This window comes from Prionailurus viverrinus, chromosome B1 (assembly GCF_022837055.1).
Source record: "Prionailurus viverrinus isolate Anna chromosome B1, UM_Priviv_1.0, whole genome shotgun sequence".
Lineage (NCBI taxonomy): Eukaryota > Metazoa > Chordata > Mammalia > Carnivora > Felidae > Prionailurus > Prionailurus viverrinus.
In genome coordinates, this window is record NC_062564.1 from 198452911 (window position 1) to 198472220 (window position 19310).

The 19310-nt window shown below is 51.0% G+C and overlaps 1 protein-coding gene across 3 annotated transcripts in view; it reads left to right on the forward strand.

Moving 5' to 3' along the window:
* Nucleotides 1-402: 402 nt before the first annotated feature.
* Nucleotides 403-19310, forward strand: part of HS3ST1 (heparan sulfate-glucosamine 3-sulfotransferase 1) — a 33134-nt gene continuing 14226 nt past the window's right edge. Inside the window, exons 1-2 of one of the 3 annotated variants that reach the window (XM_047857242.1) lie at nt 403-829; nt 12900-13211. The gene's annotated coding sequence lies outside the window, so the exon portion shown is untranslated. The other 2 variants (XM_047857241.1, XM_047857243.1) reach the window with 2 other exon arrangements.

Below are 19310 nucleotides of genomic sequence, written 5' to 3' on the forward strand. Positions count from 1 at the left end.
CGCGGATTCCCGCGCCGGCTGGGGCTCCCGGGTCGCTGGCGTCCCGGCCGGGAGGCGGTGCGAGCTCCCGGGGAGGGCCCCCTCCGCCTCCAGGGCGGCGCAAGCGGGGCCTAAGGTGGGTCACCTGCCAGGGAGGAAACTGGGGGTGCAGACGCACGTGGGAGGGGCGCCGACCCCGGGACCGTGCCGAGCTGGAGGGTGCAGGAAAAGGGGGGAGGGAGGCTGGAGTTCGGACCTAGCCTTTCCCAGCGGGGGAGAGGGCGTGGACGGGACGTCCCAGGTTTGCGGCGCAGGCAGCGTCACCCAATCCACAGCCGACCCCACCCTCCGGGCCGCGCGGGTCCCCTCCCTCTGGACTGAAACCCGAGGAGCCGCCACGCCGCGGGGCCTGATGCACTTGTCCGCTGCCGGTCGGCGGGAGGCGAGAACCCGGCGCGGCCGCTCGGAGCGGGCCCGACTCGGGGCAGCACCGGAGCGGGCCGGGCAGCAGTGGGCGCTCGCGATCCTCCTCTGCCCAACGCGCTCTCCCTCAGGGCCCGGCCTCCTCCGTCCCCTCCTCCTGCTCCTGCTCCTCCTCCCGCTCCTCCCCTCCGCGGGACTGATCGCCGAGCCTCCCGCCTGCAAAGTCCCCGGCGCGCCGGCAGCTACCAGCCGCCGTGTCTGCTGGATCTCCGTGGGTGCCTGCGCCCCAGCCTCGTCCGCCTGCCCCGAGGCGCCCCCCTCCCTCCCGGCTCGCTCCGCCGGCCGCCGGTGCTCCGCGGCGCTGCCCATGGCCCAGCCCGAGAGCCGACTTCGGGCGCCGGACCGGCTGGACCGCGGCGCAGCTCAGGTGAGTGCCGCGCGCCTGTGGCGGGGGCCTCCCAGGCTGGGGAGTGGCAAGACTTGGGGCCGTCGGGGTGCCCTCACCGGCGTCCCGGATTAAGGGCGAGCGCAGAGCCCAAGGTGAGTCGAGGCTGGAGCAAGTGGAGTGGATTTGGGGGAACAGGGAAGGAGAGATCCGGGGTTTTCTCATCCTTCTTACCTCCTGCCTTGCCCTCTCAGCTCTGCAAATCCCGAGGGACTTTTTTTTTTTTTTTTCCTTATGGGCAGGTTTTCGGGTTTTTGACTTTGTGGATTGGATCCTCCCCCAGCAGAGCCAGGGGGCTAGTTCCTGCCCAGCTCATCTCCCTGGGACGGCTCGGGGCGGCCGGAGCGCAGCGCGCAGCAAAGCCCGGGTACCACTCTGGCCGGGAACTGGGGCAGGGATACAGTCAGCAAAAGTCAGTCGGTGGAGAGAGCACCCCGGGTGGGGAAACCTAGGTCTGCCTTGCCTTTGCATTTGGATGGAGTGGAGGAGACACGGGACATCTCCCAAGGGGCGGGGATGTTCCGGCGGAGAGAGATTAAGGCGATGGACCATAGGTAATCTCTTTCCCGAATGCCAGTTCTACACCGTCCTGCTTTTTCATAGTACTTTTCACCGATTTTTTTTCCTGCTTCTGTTTCTATTTCGAGAACCACCTTGGGTGGTGGTGGCAGATGAGAGTGGGGGGAGGCGGGGCGCCCACCCGCGATGGGAGAGCACAAGACCCCCTCTCGGAACCGGGGGCACAACTAGGCGAGCCTGACATCTCCAGGTGCGCTCTCTGAGCCAGCCGGCGGACTGCGCGCTGCTCCCCCTTCTGGCCCCAGCCTGTCCCGGGAGCCGGAGGGCCGGCTTCCAGAGCCGGGCATAGGATGGAGAAGCGGGCGGGATCTGGAGCGGGGTTGCAAGGCTCGGGGTGGGGGGTGCGCTTGGCTGCGCGGTTGTTTGCCGGCGCTGTGCGTCTTCCATTTCACCCCCTTCGCTGGCGGGCGTCCCCGCTTCTTCGTGCGCCCAGGCCCCTCTCTCGGGAGCTGGGTTGCATCTCTCCTCCGCCCTCCACTGTGCAGGACAAGACGTAGCCTTGCCTCGCTTCGCCTTGCCTTGCGCGCGTCTCGCTCCTCCCCCAGCGTTATCCGCCGGCTATTTTTAGCCACTACTTGCAGGAAGGTGCTTTTGGGGGGATTCTGGGGAGGCGACTCCAAATCCATTCTCTTCGCACTGCGCGCCCAGAAGCGGTACCCTGCTGGTAGGGAGCAGCCGCGAGGAACAGCCAAGTGAGGATGGAGAGTATCCGCTCCTCCTTCCGCAGCCAGAGCTCTCGGAACCCGGGCACCACCGGCTCGGCTGCGCCGCCCGCCGCCCGCCACGGGAGCCGGTCCCGGGAGGAGTCCCTGCGTCCGGGCGCCGTCGTTTGGCTGGCTTTCGTGGCTGCAGCCCGGGCGCACGCAGGATCCTTTGGGTCCTAACTCTTGCGTTCTCGCTTTGCAGCCACATCTCACCCAATTTCATTGAAAGGCAATTACCAACTTCCACTCAAGGGTTAATTCCAGGAATTCCGTCTTAAAACGGGGTGGGGGAGGAAGGGACATAACCTAACTTCTGTCTCCCTGTGTTTAGAAAGCCCATCCTTTGGCGTTTGGAAATACTCTTGTTTTCAGCAAGATTGGGTGCAACTAGAAAAGCCTGACCTCGTGAAATTCCGGGAGATGGACGCTTCAACTGCAAATCCTCGCGTTATTCTTTGCATTTCCAGGGCTTACATTCTTTTACTTCCATAAGATTGCAGAAGTAACATCTTCAAATGGACCATTGTGTTACATAAGGTTTTCCCCAGAGCTAGAAGAGAAGGATCAGCTTCTCAAGGATCCTTTCTGGGCTCCAGTGGGTCCCTCTAACTCTCAGCCCCTGTTGATGGGGATCTGGGATTCACAACTTCGTGACTAAGCATTCCTAAGTCCTCGCAGTTAATTAGGACAGCAGCATTGAGTGAGGATTGGCCCAAGCTGCCTGGTGTATGGTGCACTGTAGCTTTAAAATGAGAGGCTTGGTTTTTTGTTTTGTTTTGTTTTGTTTTGTTTGCTTGGGAAGCTGATGAGAAAGTGGTACCTTGAACTTGCAAATGGGATTGGGAAAATCCCAGGGCTCGAAGCTCTGTTGTTGGTACCCCTAGTATGAGGCCACAAGTCCTCCAGTCCAAAGCAGTGCTTTGCACTGTGTAGATGCTTAGGAACCCTTTGCTTGGACTCCCCAATACAGTTGAGGCTTGTGCTTTCATTGTCAAAAGAAGAAAGTTCCTTACTGGAAAAGCCCCGAGAGAGCTCTTTGAAGGGAAAAGCAATGTGGAAGCTTTTCTTACCTTGAATTACCATCTGATAGTGACCGGAAGGGGCTGGAAGTACGGACAGGCTGATGTAGAATTGCTTGATCCGTGCACACTGCCTTTCCCCTGCCAGGGCATCTACCCAGGGTAACACACACCCACCTTAAGTACTGAGTCGTGAGTCGTGTTCTCTCTGTTGAGCCTAGAGACTGTAGAGAAGAACACTACAACGTATTGATATCCTGTAGGTGAGCCTGTCCCAGGGTCAGGGCTCAGACAGCAGGCTCCGGGGCATGTCTCTAAGCCAGGATCCCTGTTCTGAGAGACAGTCTTGGAGGGGTGAAGACAAAGCTGGAGAGTTGTAATGCTCTAGCTGCTATGTAGCAAATGCAGTAACTTTTCAGTGGGCGTTGGAATAGACCAAGTTGTCCTCTGTGATTTTGGTGTATCTTCTTTGGACTCCACCAATGAACCAGTGCTTCCTACTGAAGCTGCCCTTTTCTAAGTGGGGAGAGCCGTGAGTGTGCTAGTGGGATTTGCAGGCCGCCTCTTGCCCCAGGCCCTAAGCAAATTAGCTTTCCCTCGGAGCCTTGAATTCTTCCTCTGAAAAATAAGAGGCTGAAAGATTTTTTATGAGAAAGTGAGAAAACGTATGTGCAGAGCATTTGGCAATTGTGAAACAGGGTGAAAAATGTTCAGGGCTACTCACCATGTATTTCCTGCAAATTTCATTTGGTCTGTTTTAATGTTAATTACAGATTGCTAATGTCTGTGTCAATTACATATGCTAAAGGTTAAATGGGGGAGAGGATTTCATATAATGGGCTGGTATCTCCTTGTGATCACCTCAAATTCGTCAGCACCAGGCCTCCCTGCTCCTCAGAACCGTTAGTTTCTTGTTTTCAGGGTCAGAGTTAAAATTTTTAGAGTATTTTTTAAGAGTTAACTTAATGGATTTTGTATCTTAACCTATGTATGTATGTATGTATATTTCGAGGATGGGAGCTGAAATTGATTAATCAGAAAAGGAGAAAAGTTGTAGATGAGTGCATCAGTTGGGGCAGAGTAAAATACATGATCAATTTCAGGACCGGAGCTGGGTCTCCCTTGTCTAAATCTGTCATCAGCATAAAGCACTGGGTCTCTGTTGCATTGTGGGTGTTCCAGATTTGTCCCCGGGACCTAGCTAAGTGCCTGGTCACTTAATAAATGGCTCCACAAGTAGTTTTGAATGAACGATTGGATGGAATCTCCACAGCAACCCTGTGTTGTTCACAGACAGATGGCATGATTTCTATTTTAGAGATTTGGAATGTGTAGATCAGAAGAAAAGTTAACTGGTTTTCTTGAAGGTACAGAAGATTCCAGATTGGAGTTCGGGTCTGTCTGTTCTCATCCTGTGCCGCTGCACTGATCGTATTGCCCCATCCCTCCCATCACCACCTAAGATCCTCCTACCCCACAGTGGACTTTTGCATTTTGGAAGGTGCCCCTGGAGGCACTTTTCAGTGGGAGGTGGGGCACTCTTTCTCCTTGTCCATCTCTCTGGGCCCTGAACGGAGGCTCGATTGGAGGATCCCACCTGGGACCTGGCATCTTGAGGGACTTGCTAAGGGACGTCAGGACAGCTAAGTGTTCATTTACCACCGTGAGTCATGAATCAAGTGGCGTCAGCAGCAGCGGGAGATTTCAGGATTTCCCAGAGGTGCTGTTCCCATGGCATGACCCTGACATGTTCCCTGGCACCCAGGTTTCCTTCCTTCTCTTTTTCCAAGCCTGGCTTTTTAGCTTCTCAGCTTCTCATCAATTCCTGGAGGTAACCCTTAGTCTTCAAGGAAGCTCCTTTTTCTGAGTTAGCCGCAATCGTAACCGGCTCTTGTGCAGCCTCTCCCGATCCGTCTTCAGGCCTGCCTCCGGCATGAAGCTTTCTCAGCTTCCTCTCCCCACAGGGAATTAAGCTCATAGCTTTTTCAGGCCGTTAGAATAATATTTACTGGGCCATAGTTTGTCAATGGTTATGTGGTACCACCAGAGTTCTAGAAAAATGAATACATTATTCTTCCGAGGAATAGCTTGAACATAATGGAAATAGATCCCAGTTGGCATCTTTTCTTTACTTTTTTTTTTTTTTTTTTTTTTTTTCCCTCCATGTTGCCTGCTTTTTGGTAGCTTTCCAGCAGGGGTCGTACATTCAAATGCCTTCCGAGGCCAGGCCAGTACCAGCCTGAGTGAAACAGGCCTTAGCCGGTGCCTGGGTGCCTGGTTGAGAAGTGTGGGGTTTGGGCACTGGAGCTCAGCCCCAACATCGGGGTGGCCAGGACCTCTGGCCCTGTCCAGCCACATCTGATTTTTTTTTTTTTTTCCAAGAGCTGTAAGCTCACCATTTTGCAAGGAATCTACTGAGTTTTAAGTACCCGCAGTTGAGTCGATTTTTTAAAAAAATAATACCATGTGGGCCAAACAGAGCACTTCTGTAAGTAGACTTTCTGTCTGTCACACAGGCCTCCAGTGTATGGCCTCTGGTTTCTGGGCAGAGAGAAGAAATCGGTTGGATTATGAGACTATGTACAATCAGTTACCCAGAATGTCGAAGCAAAGGTGTTATCGGGCGTGCTGTGTAGACAGCATTCCAGTGAGTTACCCTTCATGTTCATGGAGCGTTTGCTTGGTAGTTCCTGTTCCCTGTCCTAAGAGGCAGTTACAACGATCACATTTAGACCTTTAACACACGTGTACTGACTTCCAGCCATGGACCGAGGATTGCACTACTCACTGGTGGCGCAGGAGGGAATAACACAGGTGGAAATCCTTGACCTTGTACTTACCTTCCAGGGGACAGGACAGATTAAAGCAAGATGGATGATAATCTGTCCTCCTTTGGATAGTGATATGCTAAGGAGAAATCAGGAGAAGGCCATATGAAAAGCCAGAGTGCTAGGCTAATACCTTAGGCCAGTAGCCAGGGATCTCAAAGTTCAGTCTCTGACTCAGTGTAATCAAAGTGAAATGTCATAATCTGACATAAAAGATTGTTGGTGTGGGAGTTTAGACCCTTGATCGTATTCTCGGAGTTGCTGTTGTAGGTAAACCCCTGATAACAGACTGTACTCTTTAAATAATAATAATGTTTATTTTTGAGAGAGAGAGAGAGAGAGAGAGCAGGGGAGGGGCAGATAGAGATTGGGAGACACAGAATCCGAAGCAGGCTCCAGGGTCTGAGCTGTCAGCACAGAGCCTGACTTGGGGCCGGAACTTAAGATCGTGACCTGAGCAGAAGTCAGACGCTTAACCAACTGAGCCACCCAGGCGCCCCAGACTATACTGTTAATTTTAATGAAATCGACTATTGAGTCCATTTGTTGAGTGTCTATCGGGTGCCAGACACTGGAGTAAGTGCTGGAATCCATTAATGAACAAAACCCATCAAGGACTAGTCCTCAAGGAAATTGGAGACCAGCGTGGAAGACATTAATAAATGATCACAGAAGAGTAGGTAACTAAAGTGAGCAAGCATTGTGGGACGTCCGCCTTAACTATTGACATTTGGCACTTGGAACTCTGGCATGCAGTACCTTTGTAATCAAGCATCTGATCTGTGCTAGGAACCCTTTCTGTCTCTGCTTCTCTGCCTGGTGGAAGCCAGGACCCCACCATCAGTGAAGATTTTTTTGAACCTTTAATTTCTTTACCTGGCAATGACATTTTGTGTCCTTCTGAAAGTTCATTTTGTATCACAAAACCGAAGTATTTTAATTTTGTTTAATGTTTCTTTTTGAGCGAGAGAGCATGGGCAAGGGAGGGGCAGAGAGAGAAGGGAACAGAGGATGCAGAGAGAGAGCATGAGCCGGGAAGGGAGAGAGAGAAGGGAACAGAAGAAAAGAGGCAGGCTCTGCGCGCTGAACTGAGCCACTCAGGTGCCCGCAAAATGAGGTATTCTAAAAATTGTTTCTATGTGTGAAAGGTACTTGTGCCCTTTGAAACTCTGATACGTACTCTGCCAAATTTACCCTGGGCTTTGATGTTGACTGTAGTGTAGAAGATTAAAAAATAGATCTTACTCTTAAGGAACTTAGAGTAAGTATGGCAGTCAGATCAATTAGCATGTTTTTACACAGGAGGGTAAATGCATAGTGTTTGGGGCTTTGCCTGGGCCCTTGACACACCTTTCCTGGAGAATACCTCCCTCCAGTCAGTGTGTTGATTTCTTTCATTGCAGTCCTTTTCTCTCATAGCATGATTTTGTAGCAATAATGTTTATCTGGAGTCATCGTGTTAACTTCTCAGGCTCTCTTGCTTTATTCTGTGACTCCCCATCAGAACATGTGCCCCAGGGGGGCAGACATCTGGCATGCAGACATGTTTCTCCCACCAGCTCCTAGAACAGTGTTACTGGTTCCAAGTGGTTGCTCAGAAAAGAAACAAGAGGCAACATTTCTTTCCGGGGGAACTAGGGAAGGCTTCTTGGGGAAGAAATATTTAAGGAAAGAGAGAGAGGCATGGAGAGAAAAGCCAAAGAAGGATGACAAAACGGAGTCACCCTTTGTATAGACCCCCAAGCCCTCGTTGAGTCATTTGTCCAAGTTAGGGATTCTTAATGTGGTCAGCCCCAGGTGAGTAACTAGCGGGTTAACAGGAACCCTTTGCTGAACAGATCTGGGCTGTTCCAAAGCATTCTGGCATGCAAAGAATGAAAAAAAAGATTTAAAAAGAATAAAAAAATGGGGGAAAAAAAAAGAAAATCATGACACTGATAATTCCTTACTTCTATGTAGAGTGATAATACCCATATTCTCCTTTGTTTTTTGTTTTTTGGTTGTTGTTGTTTTTCCTGCACCCAGCCCTTCAAGGGAGCTGGAGAGCTCTTAGCATCTTCATTTTTTTTTTTTTTTTTATATTTAAGGAAACTGAGGTCTGGAATTGAGGCAACTTTTCTTAGATCCCCAGAACGAGGGAGGCAGATCCCAGATTTGCAGCCATGATTTCCCACCTGCAGTGAGCAGATGGCCCAAGGTGGAGACTCCTTAAATCCCTGGAGGACCGAGGAGCCCGCATTTTCTTTAAAGGAAGAAATATATTTAGATTTAAAACATTCGCATCTCCTTTTATTTGTCAAGAACTTCCATTTCAGCACTTTCCGAGATGCATTTTGTGTCTTGTTGAATTTCCCCTAGAATTCCTGCCGATTAGGTACACGCGCAGTAAGCTGTTTCATGTAAATGTCTCCACTCCTTAGTTTAGGAGAGTCAATCAGACTCCTGTATCAGCAGTTAAATACAGCGGGAGAAAGGTGATTGCGGATGCAGCTGAAATGAAAAGCATGCTTGCCTTGCTGTGCTCAGAAAAATAAATACTTGAGTGGCGAGGAGTGAGCACGGACTGGGCGTCTCCTTCGGAAAACTTGCTGGCACTTTATTTAAATTATGTCTTAGACCAGGTATTTTTTTCCCCAGCATCCAGGATCGGAAGGAGGCAGAAGGTGACAGTGACAGATTTCTGGGATTAGATTTTGGAGTTACTGTTGTGGTGGAGAGCCCGTGGCCTTTGAAGTCACATCTGTTTGAATGGCTGATGTCCCCCTCACCGACCGTCATCCTGAGAAATACAGTTTTCTGGGCCTCTGTTTTGTTAACGTTCTAATGAGAATTACAGGAGATTGCCATTAGAAAATGCCTAGCAGAATCTCCAGAAAACCTATATTCTTCTTGTGTAGAGTTGCCAGATTTTACAAGTAAAAATATAGGACCTCCAGTTAAATTTCAGTTTGAACAACCTGTCATGTTTTGGTACAGGTGTATCCCAGATACTAAGTATTAAAAAATTATCCATTGTTTTATGAAATACAAATTTGACTGGGAGAACTGTATTTTATTAAACGTTCCTATTCTCGTGGGGACTGTTCTGAGAGATTATTTTGGTGAAAGTCCTAGAATCCTAAGAAGTTAGAGAGGGGAGAACAGTAATATTGAAGGTGATGTAATCTTGACCTTGGACCAGGGTGTGGTCCAAGGAGAAAAGGAGGGGTTGTTTTCTCTGGTGAGCTAAGCAGCGGATCAATCCAAGGCAAGCTTGTTTGTTTGCTCACAGAAGCAAAAGAATTGTGGCTCTAACCAGATCTCTCAGGGCATTTAATAAGTGAGACAGATTCTCTCCCAAGTGGTGACAGCGTGCACCAGATTATTCCCAACAACTTCTGGAAGACGGGGTTTCAACCCCGTGAGGCCACCAGGATACAGTCAAATATTGCACCGAGCACATTCCCGCAGGGCTGGGGTTGCAAAGACAAGGCCCAGACAAGGGCTCCGCTGACGCCACTGAAGGAAACTTTGGGCTTTGAAAACCCGCACTTGCCACTGCTCCCCCTTCCGCCGAATCCAAAGCTAATAAAACTGTTACAGGGTCTTCCAGACTCGCTCCTCCCAGCAGATGACCTCAGGTGATAAATTGAGTCAGAAAGCTCCCTGAAGACTGCTGGAGTAGGTTGCTCTTGAGGATGGCAGTGAAAATGCTGTGTTTCCATTTTAGGTAATAACCTGGTGGGGAGCGAAATTAACAAGGCTTCCCTTGCACGTGGACTTTTCAAAGCGGTCTTATGGTTTCCTCAGTAGTGAGATACTGCCCATGGCCAGGTCATTCGTTTCTGTTTCATAGAACATTACTAAGTCTTCATTTAACCTGAGCTGCTCACTAGCAGTGTTTATTTACCTGCAGCGCGCGCCAGAAAATAGGCGAAACAGCACAACAGTTAGCGCCCAGGCTTACCCAGCCAGGGATCTAGTTAGAATCCACTTTGCTGCTTCTCAGCCACAAAGCAACGGGTGCTTCTTCGCCGCAGAACAGCGGGAGAGGCCAGTTCCTTCTCATCGCTAAGCCTCCGTCTCCGCATCTGCAAAATGGGCATAATTACAATTGCAGCACAGGATCGCTTAGTGCACATTAAACCAAACAAGCAAGGCAAGCATCCCACAGTGCCTGACTCACAGTTAACGTTACCAAAAAAGATACCATTATTAAGGCGACAGAAGGAAGCGATACAGGCTGTATCTAGAATGTCAGGGACCAGGACTGATCTCATGCGTCGTTTTCAGGGGAGACTGTCTGAGTCTTTTGCTCTTTGTTTCTCGAGTGTTCATTTATAGAATTTAAACCAACCTTATTATTTCATTTTCCGGGCCAAGGGATTAGAAGCAGCAATGCAGAGAAGGTAAGGAAGGAGATGTGAGGGCAGGAACCGAGTAGAGGAGGGGGACCTGGGCAAGAGGGAGGGGGAGAGAAAGGAACTAAATAGAGAAGCAGCCTGGACGGAGAAACCATTAAAAGCAGACAGCAGAGTTTGAAGAACGTAGAAGGCCGTGACCTGTTGTAACGGGGCAGTCTTCAGAAGCCTCGGACTAAATCCCAGTGCTGTCATTTCAGTCAATGCCACTTCCACTCCTTTCCCCGAAGCTTCTCAGGACCCCAACTGAATGTCCATGGCCTTGAGGGAAAGACACACAGCTGTAATGGTGGTCCTGGAAAGAACGGAGAATGGGATATAAAAGGTGAAGCTGGGGCCTCTCTCCAGTTCAGTGACAGCACAAAATCACAGGTACAGACTGAAGACCGGGGCACCCAGTGCTGTCTGGTGGAGGGACCGGCCACGGTGCCCCTCGTCGTCTTCCTCTGGCTGCAAGGGAGTTTTTTGCTCTTGAGTTGGCTTTAAATCTCCTTTCATTAAATATCAGCCCTTAGTAAAGAGGGTTTCAGGGGGCATCTCTTCTGCCTGATTATTCCCTATGAAATGGTTACACCTCCCTGGTCTCTAAGCCCCATCTACACACATCATAGGAACCCACCATTTCCATGGGGGATGGACCCATCCTCCTCAGTCTTTCTCAAGGGGAGAGCATCCTTGGGGCCAGGCCAGTCTAGAGTTCATAGTGACTCTGGGCAAAAAAGGATACCCTTTGCCCCAGAAAGGAGTATATTATTTGACTTGGGGGAAATGATTTTGTTTTTCCAAACCTTATATATAGTCGCCTTACCTGTTCACTGGGTTTATGCTTCTCATGGACTTTTGAGGTGAGAGTCACGTTACACGATGCATGTAAAACACCTATTTGAGAGCCTGGTACAGACCAAACGTCTATAATGCAGTACTGAGTGGCCCCGGTTAGCTTTTCTTGCTGGTAAGGCTGATTTTGTTTGAAAAGCAGATCAGGTATGTCCGTAAGGATAGTATTTCACCTTCCAGTCTGCCTCCTCCTTCCGGCTGACCACCCCCCCCCCACCAGCTGGTGAGAGGGCCATGATGCTTTCCCCGGGGTGGCCTCTCTCAGTGTTCTGCTCTTACAAAAAGAACAAGGTGGGGGGATTCTCTTCTTTTCATTGGAGAAGGAAATCTTTCTCAAAAGCCTGTGCAGGATTCCCCTATAGGTCCCATTAGCCAAAAACTTGGTCACATGCCATGGGCCAGAATCACAGAAGAGGAAACGGAGGCACACAGACATTTGAAACAGTGGGAGGGGACAATTAATCAACTACGTAATCCTGAATTGGTCCCTGTTGCCTTTGAGCAACTATTACGCTCATGTTTGTACATCGTAGTCCGGGAATTGATCCTGTTCCGCGTCCTGTCTCTTTTATTGCTGTCTTCAGCTGAAACACACATCTTGTATTCTTCTGGTTTCACTTTTATTTGCCTCCCCAGCTCCGTCACTGTTACAGCTATTTGCAATCTGCAGTATTTCTCTATGTTAAGCTCTCCCCCTGACCCAAGCAGACTTTGCAAAAACATAATCGGGTCCCTGCCCTGTCCCCCGATGCAGAACATCCCAAGGAGCCCCATTATTTACAGTATCAGCGTTTAAGTGCAGGACTCTGAAACACAGGGAGAGGTCCGTGCCCGGCCGCCTCGCTTCACGGCGGGATCCCCTTGGGCAAGGTAGTCTCTCCAGAAGTCACATATTGTTCGTGATTTTTAATTATGCTTGTTTATACACTTATTTACTTAATGTTTCATCTGTTTCAGTAGGTGAAACTGTAGGAGGACGGAGGTGTTGTCTAGAGCCCCCAAACCGGGAACCAGCCTGAACCAGTGCCTGGCAGGCAGGTGGCACCTAAGAACTAATGCAGGACCCCAGTACCCTCTGTTTCAGGGTTGTTGGGATTAAATGTGGTGATTCGTACAGGATGTTTCACGTGCATAGTGGGTGATCAGAGGCTAGCTTTCCTTTGGCCGTTTTGTTTTTTTTATATAGTAAAAGGAATGAAATTCAAGTCCCCGCAGCATGGCGTCCACGTTCCCGTCTTTCAAGCCTCACTCTCGCTGTTTGCTGTTCCGTCCAATGCCTCGTATTCAGACCATAGCACCACCACCCCGCGTTCCCCCAGATAAATCAGGAATGTGGACAAGAATTCTGCCCTGTGCAGTCTTGTGCCTGGCTGCCCTCTCCCCATCCTCCCCAGTTATGGGCCGTGTCACGGGCTTGTCCTGGATGCCCTCGCCGTCCGCTGCCCCCCCTGTGTGATGAATAAATGTGCGTGTGGTAGCCCCGTGGACACACACGAGGGTCGCACTTTTCCTATTGGAAGGTGGGCGTGGCCGTGTGACTTGCTGTGCACAAGGACAGTGAGGCCAAGTGACACGTGTCACATCTGGCCCAGAGCTTTGAGAACCGCCCATGCATTGTGCATTTTCTCTTCCCCTCTCGCTTATGATGTGCACTGCTTGAGACAGCAAGTGTTCTGTCGTTCTAGGTTTCTGGGAGACTTTCGTGAACCGAGACCTGCCACCAGCCCACTTGGGACGAGCAGCCAAGGGAGGAGGGGCTGCCTGGGGAGGGGGTGTTCATCTCCCTTACCCTAGCGTGGCCCTGCCTTTGCAGTTGTCCTGGAGTGTGCCTTCCCACACAGGTGACATTAGTGTCATCACTTGCTGGTTTGGCCGCATCCCTCAGGAAACAGCTTCCCTGGAGAGCGGGGCAAACCCCCGCTTCTAGAGCTGTGCACCCCCCGCGCCTGGTCCAGGAGATCGATGCAGGACTGCTGAAGAACGTGGGGACCTGCATGGTGAGAAGGGGTGTGGGAGGGTTTCCGGTGGAGTTGAGAAGTGAAAGTGTCATTATTATAAACATATATTTTTTTTAAGCTCACTTATTTTTGAGAGAGAGCGTGAGCGGGAGAGGGGCAGAGAGAAAGGCGGCCAGAGGATCGGAAGCGGGCTCTGCGATGACAGCACAGAGCCCCACGCGGGACTCCAGCTCACGAACCGTGAAATCATGACCTGAGCTACAGTCGGACGCTTAAGCGACAGAGCCACCCAGGTGCCCCGAAAGTGCCATTATTATAAATAGAGATATTTCTGTTTCTTGGAGAGGAGGCTGATGTTTGCGTTCAGATGTCTCGAGCTTAGATGGGCAGCTCTCCTTTGTCCCAAGAAGATGTTCCCCGGGTAGAGTCACCTCCACCCAGTGGCCTGTCCTTTGTAGAGCTCCGGTAACAGCTGTGTGCACACGAGCCTCCCCAGCCTCGCCCAGCCTTGGTCTGGGGACCTCTTTACCCTTTCAGTCTTGAGGGGTGGGGCCTGCCTTGCTGGCTGCTGATCCCCAGCGACCCCTTCTCCGCGGCTGATCCCCAGCGACCCCTTCTCCGCGGCTGATCCCCAGCGACCCCTTCTCCGCGGCTGATCCCCAGCTACTCCTTCTCCGTGGCTGATCCCCAGCTACCCCTCCTTCACCGTCAATTTCAGCAAAAGTGGCAGAAGGGCTGTGGGTTGGCAGGGAGCCATTCGTGAGGATCCTGGTGACACAGGCCACCGGGCCCCGCTGATTTCCACGACCCCATGTGTTGAGAATTGGCTTCACCTGCTGCCTTTTCTTACTTGAATGGTGCTTTATGGTCCTTCGCTAAAGATGGCACAAAGGCTAATTATCTCATAATGGCTGTCCTTTAAAAACATTAGATTAAGAGCCACTTTATGCTTTTAATTCTGCTTTTTTTCTTGTCATCTGTATCTCTCTGCCTGGCTATCAACACAGCAGAATTTCCTGTTTGCACCCAAGAGTGCTTTTTTCTTATTGCCAACTTTGGGAAGGGTGCGGTTCTCTCATTACTTGTGACAGTTATGTAAGCAGACCCGTTGTTATAAAACCTAAATTGTTGTGATTATTGTTCCTTCGTGCTTCTCTTCAGGCCGATGTCATCAAGCACCGTTGACTGAGCAAATATTATTGTGTAGGAAGGATCCACCTGTCCTGTACAGGTGGGCCAGGGTTGCTGTTGTTGTTGTTGTTGTTGTCCCCTGCAATACCTCATTTAATTCTTCAAAAAAAAAATTTTTTTTGTTGTTAATGTTTATTGGTTTTCGAGAGAGTGAGAGAGACAGAGTGCAAGCAGGGGAGGGGCAGAGAGAGAAGGAGACACAGAATCGGAAGTAGGCTCCAGGCTCCGGGCTGTCAGCACAGAGCCCGACTCGGGGCTGGAACCACGAGATCATGACCTGATCCAGAGTCGGACCCTTAACCGCCTGAGCCATCCGGGCGCCCCTCTCATTTAATTCTTGTAGCCACTCAAGATGATAAGAAAAGATTTCTGTCTTTGGGTGGGGAAACTGAGGCCCAGAGAGGAAAGTGACTTTTCCACGGGCAAATACCTCAGGCAGGGTCTAAATCCTGTTAGATCTGAACTCCCTTGCTTTGATCTTCCCTTTGATCTTCCCTCACCCCTGCATTCATTTCCCTATTTCCTTGTTACTGCTTTACACTGAACCTCAGTTAAAAGCATTGAACTTGAGGGTGTCTGGGTGGCTCAGTCGGTTAAGCATCTGACTCTTGAGTCTGGCTCGGGTCTTGGTCCCAGGGTGGTGAGATCAAGCGATCAAGACCTGTCTCACACTCCGTACTCAGCATGAAACCTGCTTGAGATTCTCTCTCCCTCTCCCTCTGCCCCTCCCCTGTTTGCACTCTCTCTCCCTCTCAACAAAAGAAAAAAGAAAAAAAAAAGCATTGAACTTGGTTTTTGTCCTCACCAGACCTCGGAATATTTCTCAGGGGTGTTTTCCATGAAGCATGTCCCAAACTACCCTCTTCTTGGATGGTTTTTAAGTTGCTAAAATAGTGTCCCTCCCATAGCCTCCTACATCTCATCGGGCTGGAAGTGCTTGTCTCCCTGTCTTGCCCCCTACACAGTGAGCCCCCTTGGGGCCGAGAGGACACATCTTCCCGTGTCCCTGGGCAATGCCGGCGAGAGGACCAGCACGCAGGAGGCCTGGCATCTGTGTCCTGAGTGGACGACCTAGGCTCCTGGGTTGTGTCTGAGGGAAGAAGGAAGATAGTAATGGTGAGAGGCAATCCTCTTGGAATCCGGTTTAGTGACTCGACATTATTCAATGTCTTAGTCTTTATGACTCTCAGCATTTGAAGACAAATGATGGAAAGCCAAACCAGAAATCTCAGCACGATCTTCAAGCCTCATTTAATTTGAACTATTGTTCCTTGTCAAACCTATTCCTTCTCCGGGGTACATTGGATGCTAATGAGCCTGCTGGTTTAAGTTGGGTGCCAGTCTGGAGTCCAAAGCCCGGTCTGCATGTTCAGACCAGTTGGTGGGGGAAGTGAAGGTGGTTGTCAAAGTCGAAAGGCAGCGTGGGGTCCGTCAGTTTTGTTGTTTCGATGCCTGTCGAGACTCCTGTCGCGGAAGCATCCTATGGACTAGCAGGTTGCAGGGCCTCAAGGTGTGGGTTGCCTTCATTAATGGCCTTGAAGGCGTGTGAGAGTAGCAGGAAGTCTTGAAAATTCAGTTCCTCGTTGGAGCTGTCACACAGGTGCGCACACACACGAACACACAAGCTACACTTCATGTAGTAACGTGCCCTTTCGTCCTCATGGCAATCTGCAGAGTGGGCGCTCTCACCACCCCAACATTTCAGGGGAGGACATGAGGCACACACAGCCACATCACTCGCTGTTGGTCACCCAGTGGGAGTCAGGGATGAGCCAGGACTCAAACCCGCTCTCTGAACCACCAGCCTCCCCCGTTGCGATGATCTCTGAATGTCCTCCCCTTGTTGATGCCCGCTTGTTTCAAATACTTTAAGACCTAACAAGTAAATACTGTGTAAAGAGTATAAAATAGAAATCATTTTGGCATCAGCGTTCAGAGAGAATCATCAGGGTGGTGATAGATTTAACTTAACGTGTAGTAGGATGTTTCATCTGAAGGTACTGAAACAAGAGATAACAAGAGATCACAGAGACGGTTGGGTCAAGGGCAGGGTCTAGGTGTTCTGGCTACATTCAGGGGCACTCCGGGAGAGAGAAAATAAGACAGGAACTCCCAGTTCAAGTAAACTCCTTATACAGAACGTAATGCTTCCGTCAGAGGCAGATGAAATACTGGCTCGTTTCGTAGAACCCAAAGCTTCAGAGTAGAGGATTAGTCAACTTGAATAGTGTTTTTCAAGTTGTTTCAAGCGAGGGGTAGAAGGAAATCACGGTCACGTGTGGGAATGTGTGTGGCGGGGGAAAACACTACAGGCTGTTGCTTTAGTCGGTGCCATCACGTGAAGAGCAACACTTTAATTCAGGACAGGAGGATAGACGGCCGGTATAAAATCCAAACCAGCCACGGCCTCCCGGCTTTAATGGTCCACATGCCTGCTTCCCCTCAGCTCCTCTCAGGCAGGACCGGCTTCCTCATTGACCCGCTGGTGAGTTTCACGGTGCCTGTCAATGCCAAGTGCTCACTTCAATGTCTGGTTTTAAACGATCGTGTGAAACCAAGAACAGGCCTGTTCAAAAGGAAAGACGGACTCTTGGGCCAAATGTGTGCGGTGGTTTCCAAGATTTTCCGTTAACCCACCCCCACTTGGAGCGTGTGAATGGTGCTGCTGGGATTCAGGCTCAGGACCTGATGCTGCCTTCCATTGCCAAGGCTCTTTTCCCCCTCCCCGTCTTTCTAAATCCCTGAGCCTGTCGCCTCTCCGGACCCCACGCCTGCCGGCTGGGGCAGCCTTACCACCGTGTCCCACAGGCTGCACCTCCGAAGCAGCCCCAGTGCAGAAACGGACCCCAGGTCTCCTCCCAGATGGTGCCTGGACATTGGCTGCCTTTTCCGAGGGCTCCTACCGGGCCGTCCCTGCCCTCGTTCCAGCTCAGTGTTGCCTCTGGGCTGTCGTGTAACTGTGGCTGCATCTACGCTCACACTGAATGTGGTGATCACTTCCCTTCCATGCTTGTCTTCTCTGCAGGGTGCTTTGAGGACAGCAGCTAGATTCTTTCTATATCCCCAGTAACTCAGGACAATTTTAGAAACACTGTGGGTGCCTTGCCCAAGTGATCACCTCTGGGCAGAGTCTGGACCTCAGGCATCAGTCTCCGCAGCCTCGCCCATCAGCCTCCCCACCTCCCGACCTTCACCACACTTGACAACTAATATCTGTTTGTGACGTTCATGAAAATCAGGAGCCTTCACGGAAATATTCACAGTTGAATCTTGGAAACCTCAAAGATCAGGTCACATGGGTCCTTCCTCTCCAGCATCCGGGGATTTGGCAGCTGCTGCCTCTTTAAGACAGATCACATCCGTGGGTGCTGGCTGCAGTCCCCACTGTCCAGCCAGCTTTGTCCCTTGATGTCACCTGTTACCCCAGGAAATACACAGCGGTCCCAGGAAGCCCACTTGTCTTTGCTTTTACCGGTAAGGGCTGTGTGTCGGTGGGCTTGGGCAGCTGTAACTAAGTACCATACACGACTCGCTAAAACACCAACAAACGTTTCCACAGTTCTGGCATCTGCCAAGTTCAAGACCAGGATGTCCCCAGGCTCAGCCCCTGCGGAGAGCTCTCTTCCTGGCTTGCAGGCTGTGTCCTCACTTGGCAGAGAGATCGCTCCGGTCTCCCTTCTTACCCCGTCACTATCCCCATCTTGGGTCCTTTTCCTTATGACCTCATCGAAACCTCATTCTCTCCCAGAATCCCCACCTCCAAATGCCATCCCATCGTGGCTGAAGGCTTCAACGTGGGGATTTTGAGGGGAGACAGAGACGCCGTCCGTACAAGCTGGCTCAAGAAATGAGATAAATCCTCCCTCCGCCTTGCTCGTCTAGGGGAAGGATGTCCTTTGCTGTGCTCGTGTGTATTTCAGCAGCAAATTATTCTAACGTTCGCTGCCCCAGCACGAGACAAGCCTCGATTTCCATGGCTCTGGGATCCAGTGGGGTAGGAGTCGGGAGACCTGGATTTCCAATTCAGTTTAGCCCCCTGCGTGCTTGACCTTGGGGTCCGCATGCTCCCCCTACCCTACCGACCCCTTCTGCCGGGATAAGGGTGAGACAGGATGATGCCAGATGGCCCTTTGGCTGTGGATGCCCTGTGTGTCTTTTCTGGGGACATGTTAGGGATTCATGGCTGTCCCCACCTATGGGGCCCAGCCATGCCCGCCCCCCCCCCCCAATCAGCTGGCCCCTGTCGGGAGGTTGGGTCCCCCCTGGCCTGACGCTGCGCACACCCAGGTACGCCGAGGAGGCCTGTCTCCCATCTTCTGTCTGCTAGCACGGCCCCTTTTCCACTCAGCTGCACCGAGTAATAAGAGAGGCCCCGTCCGCCCTCCTGTCACAGAGCTCTGCCGAGCACTGCCTGTGCCAGTGTGTTTCTGCCTCTAATGAAGGATTTATTTAGGTCACTGCTGCCTTCTGTGCACAGCCACGCAGATTAAACATGTTGAGTGTCTCTTTCTCCCTCTTCCCTCCCCGGGGCCTCACCGCTGCACTCACCTGGCTGTTCGGGATCCACCAAGGGGGGCATTTGCACCGCACACCCCTTCAGTCACAGAGAGCTGGAGCCTTCCTACCTGCCATTGTCCTTTCTTCCTTGGGCCCCTGCCTTGTTGAGTCACCGCAGTACTTTGGATCATGAACAAATGTGTTTGACTAATTATCATCTCCAGATCCCATTTATACCACACAGCCGCCTTTTTTTTTAATTTTTTTTATTTTTAGGGACCAGAATAGCTACCATGATTTGAGGGCTTGCCATGGGCCAGGCAATATGGGAACATCCTCGGCATCCACGTAGGGTGTTTGATTTAATCCTTGCAATCAGTATATGGAGCCAGTGCCTTCTATCTGAGGCTCCCAGGCTTCAGGGCTGTCTTGGGGGTTTGGAATCACAGA